Source organism: Schistocerca serialis, unplaced genomic scaffold (genome assembly GCF_023864345.2).
Source record: "Schistocerca serialis cubense isolate TAMUIC-IGC-003099 unplaced genomic scaffold, iqSchSeri2.2 HiC_scaffold_1208, whole genome shotgun sequence".
Taxonomy (NCBI): domain Eukaryota; kingdom Metazoa; phylum Arthropoda; class Insecta; order Orthoptera; family Acrididae; genus Schistocerca; species Schistocerca serialis.
The window spans coordinates 17501-22500 of NW_026047412.1; the positions used below are offsets into that span (position 1 = coordinate 17501).

Genomic DNA, 5000 nt, shown 5'->3' on the forward strand with positions numbered 1-5000 from the left:
GACGTCCCACGATACATGCCAGTTAAACACCGACGGGCGGTGAACCAACAGCGTGGGACACAAATCCAACTACGAGCTTTTTAACCGCAACAACTTTAATATACGCTATTGGAGCTGGAATTACCGCGGCTGCTGGCACCAGACTTGCCCTCCAATAGATACTCGTTAAAGGATTTAAAGTGTACTCATTCCGATTACGGGGCCTCGGATGAGTCCCGTATCGTTATTTTTCGTCACTACCTCCCCGTGCCGGGAGTGGGTAATTTGCGCGCCTGCTGCCTTCCTTGGATGTGGTAGCCGTTTCTCAGGCTCCCTCTCCGGAATCGAACCCTGATTCCCTGTTACCCGTTACAACCATGGTAGGCGCAGAACCTACCATCGACAGTTGATAAGGCAGACATTTGAAAGATGCGTCGCCGGTACGAGGACCGTGCGATCAGCCCTAAGTTATTCAGAGTCACCAAGGCAAACGGACCGGACGAGCCGACCGATTGGTTTTGATCTAATAAAAGCGTCCCTTCCATCTCTGGTCGGGACTCTGTTTGCATGTATTAGCTCTAGAATTACCACAGTTATCCAAGTAACGTGGGTACGATCTAAGGAACCATAACTGATTTAATGAGCCATTCGCGGTTTCACCTTAATGCGGCTTGTACTGAGACATGCATGGCTTAATCTTTGAGACAAGCATATGACTACTGGCAGGATCAACCAGGGAGCTGCGTCAACTAGAGCTGAGCAGCCGGCCGCCCGGGAGTGTGTCCCGGGGGCCCGCGCGAACACGCAAGCGTCCGCTCAATTATTCTGCAAACAGGAGGAGGCTGAGCTCCCCTGCACAACACACCTCGAAACCCTCTCAGGTCCCGGCGGCGCGCAGCGCCGTCCTAAGTACTTGGTCGGGTTCGAGAGAGGCGCAATCGCCCGGAGTTAGGCGAGTAGACGCTTTAGGTGCGACCACCCGTGCTCCCAACTGAGCTTGCCGCTGCCGACAGAGGCCCGGGAGCGTGCTGTCGTGGCATTGCCGGCGGGAGACAACACGCGCCACCTACGGTGACCGGCAGCTCCAACGCCAGCGCCACAGAAGGACAAAAGCCCTACTTGGGTGCCGAAGCGAACTCTCCCAGCACAGCGCACGCGCCAACACGTCCGCACAGCTGCGATACAAACCACCTGCGAGAACCGCTGGGGCGACCGAGCAGCAGACGGCGTCGCGGCGCCGAGCGCCGGGCGGCGGCGCATCCTCAGCGCACAAAGTCCTCAATCGGACCAGCACACTGCAGATGGCCACCGCGCTTCGCACCGGGCCCGCGAGGACCTACTTTGGCCGCAAGGCGCCGCGAGCAGGGGGCGCCGGCGCGCAGCTGCGCCGCCTGCCGCGTCCGTCGGCCGGCGCGCCTGCCACCGGCCGCCCCCACCAGCCGGCTGTAGCGCGTGCGCCCACGCACCGCGCTGCCAGCACGCCGGGCGGCCCCCCCTCACCGGCCGGGGACGGTCCCACCCAGCCACCGCCGCGTATCGCCTCACACCCAGATCCCCTTTCACGTTCGTGGGCATGGTGGGTCCCCTTTCACGTTCGTGGGCATGGTGGGTATCCCTGAAACAACCGGTTAATAGCTCGACCGATCGTCGCCAACACTGATTCACCTCTAGCGAGAACAACCGCACCACAACGGGTTACCGGTTGTTCATTTGCGTAACGTCACCAGCAAACGTACACGTCCATCGCCATTTGCAACGAGTATTGCATGCCTGTGTCAGGTGTCACAACACACTACGTCTGCCCACATAGACGCAACAACATGTGCACGCCTAGAGAACACGTGGAAGGTAGACCCCGTACGTATGCGGTGTCCATTGCGCGAACGACTGTCAGCCCGCCTCTGCAGCATGTCGCAGATGTGGAACGCGGTGCAACATGCTATCACGGTGTGTGAGAAGAGACGACTACGTCCGAATACACGCTCCACTACATCAACAGACTGCTCATGCTGATCGCCATCCAGGGCGTCCGTTCCTCCCACACGTCTGTATGGCGTACCACACTGCAATCCAGCTCTTATAGGGAGACGACACGTAGCTGCGTGCACAATATTTGGACTGTATGGTCCGCCGTTGCTAGGCGCTGTCGTCATACGGTCACATGGGCCACGATGTATCATTCAGTACATACGGAGCAATGTGCAGTACAGTTTGTGGGTTTTGCGTACATCGGCGGACAGGTGACAGGCCGTACCACAACGTAGGCTGAGTACGTCGGCATGCGAAGGGCATTGAACATGCAAACTTCTCACCGACCAGCTTGCGAAGGCAGGGGGGAAGGGGGGGGGGCATGTACGTCCTGCTGCTATCCACACTACAGTGTATAGCAGGAGCATGTGGAAAGTCAGCAACACCTGCAAGGTGTTTAACATGACGCGATACACAGGGGACCGGGCAGTGCGAGTAGCGAACTATATTGCGAGGGTTGCGGTTAGGCAACACTACACTACTTTAACGGGTTGCATAACAATTACAGAGCAGGTTCAGCGACAACGTGCGTCAGGTTAAGGCGCAATATAGTTTAGGTTACGGCGCACTTTAGGTTAGGTTAAGGCACATTATAGGTTAGGTTAAGGCACAACATGGGTTACGTTAAGGCACAACATGGGTTACGTTAAGGCACAACATGGGTTAGGTTAAGGCACAACATGGGTTAGGTTAAGGCACAACATGGGTTAGGTTAAGGCACAACATGGGTTAGGTTAAGGCACAACATGGGTTAGGTTAAGGCACAACATGGGTTAGGTTAAGGCACAACATGGGTTAGGTTAAGGCACAACATGGGTTAGGTTAAGGCACACCATGGGTTAGGTTAAGGCACACCATGGGTTAGGTTAAGGCACACCATGGGTTAGGTTAAGGCACAACATGGGTTAGGTTAAGGCACAACATGGGTTAGGTTAAGGCACAACATGGGTTAGGTTAAGGCACAACATGGGTTAGGTTAAGGCACAACATGGGTTAGGTTAAGGCACAACGTGGGTTAGGTTAAGGCACAACGTGGGTTAGGTTAAGGCACAACGTGGGTTAGGTTAAGGCACAACGTGGGTTAGGTTAAGGCACAACATGGGTTAGGTTAAGGCACAACATGGGTTAGGTTAAGGCACACCATGGGTTAGGTTAAGGCACAACATGGGTTAGGTTAAGGCACAACATGGGTTAGGTTAAGGCACAACATGGGTTAGGTTAAGGCACAACATGGGTTAGGTTAAGGCACAACATGGGTTAGGTTAAGGCACAACATGGGTTAGGTTAAGGCACAACATGGGTTAGGTTAAGGCACAACGTAGGTTAGGTTAAGGCACAACGTGGGTTAGGTTAAGGCACAACATGGGTTAGGTTAAGGCACAACATGGGTTAGGTTAAGGCACAACATGGGTTAGGTTAAGGCACAACATGGGTTAGGTTAAGGCACAACATGGGTTAGGTTACGGCACAACATGGGTTACGTTACGGCACAACATGGGTTACGTTACGGCACAACATGGGTTACGTTACGGCACAACATGGGTTACGTTACGGCACAACATGGGTTACGTTACGGCACAACATGGGTTACGTTACGGCACAACATGGGTTACGTTACGGCACAAATTAGGTTAGGTTACGGCACAAATTAGGTTAGGTTAAGGCACAAATTAGGTTAGGTTAAGGCACAAATTAGGTTAGGTTAAGGCACAAATTAGGTTAGGTTAAGGCACAAATTAGGTTAGGTTAAGGCACAAATTAGGTTAGGTTAAGGCACAAATTAGGTTAGGTTAAGGCACAAATTAGGTTAGGTTAAGGCACGATATAGGTTAGGTTAAGGCACGATATAGGTTAGGTTAAGGCACGATATAGGTTAGGTTAAGGCACGATATAGGTTAGGTTAAGGCACGATATAGGTTAGGTTAAGGCACGATATAGGTTAGGTTAAGGCACGATATAGGTTAGGTTAAGGCACGATATAGGTTAGGTTAAGGCACGATATAGGTTAGGTTAAGGTACGATATAGGTTAGGTTAAGGTACGATATAGGTTAGGTTAAGGTACGATATAGGTTAGGTTAAGGTACGATATAGGTTAGGTTAAGGTACGATATAGGTTAGGTTAAGGTACGATATAGGTTAGGTTAAGGTACGATATAGGTTAGGTTAAGGTACGATATAAGTTAGGTTAAGGTACGATATAGGTTAGGTTAAGGTACGATATAGGTTAGGTTAAGGTACGATATAGCGTAGGTTCAGATACACATTGTTGTAGGGAAAGGTGTATTGGGGGGGGGGGCGGCAGGTTCGTTGATAGTGATTATCGTAATTGGATGCCTGCGGTATTATCCGATTTGTCACGTCAGGATGCACTTTTGGCTCATGACAGGCGGCGCTCCGATTCCATGGTTGTGGCAGATCTGTGTCTTTCATTCCTGCCATTGTTTGTGTGCTGTGACAGGAGGCAGTATTGTGATGTTGGGTGCACCACTGTGTAGGACATGTGTGGGTGTTCGTGGCTTAGCTGAGCAATGTGCGGATGTCGGAAGGGTGGGATATTGTGTTTTCTGGGTGGACCTCCCGGTCTGGTAATGATAGTGTGGATTGTGTCATGTGGCGGAGAGGATGCACTGGATGTTCTTCCATGCTGGTGGTTAGATATTGTGTGTGATAAGAGAGTAGTGTGTGATAAGAGTGTCTGGCTGACGTGTGGTTCTCATTGTGTGCAGAGTCTTTCAGCATGTATAGGGACGGTTGTATATATTATCTGTATTCTGATGGCTCTGCATCTATTACTAATCAGTGCCGTGTATACGGTTACTCTAGTTCCAGTCGAAACTGTTCTATCTCTGTACATTAGTGACACTGCGGCTCCACTATGTTGCCGCCCCTGTCGGCCGTTTCCCCCAGTGTATGGCTAATGATTATCAGCAATCAGTCTATTAGTCAATACCGGTAGTGTGACGACGTCAAATGTCCGGGATGGGGGAAGCTA

At 51.7% G+C, this 5000-nt stretch overlaps 1 non-coding gene across 1 annotated transcript in view; it reads right to left on the minus strand.

The window, feature by feature from the left end:
* LOC126435480 (small subunit ribosomal RNA) overlaps positions 1-718 on the minus strand; it is a 1909-nt gene extending 1191 nt beyond the window's left edge. Inside the window, exon 1 of the ribosomal RNA XR_007579967.1 lies at positions 1-718. This exon is cut by the window's left edge and continues 1191 nt beyond it. This is a non-coding gene — a ribosomal RNA (small subunit ribosomal RNA).
* Positions 719-5000: the final 4282 nt, after the last annotated feature.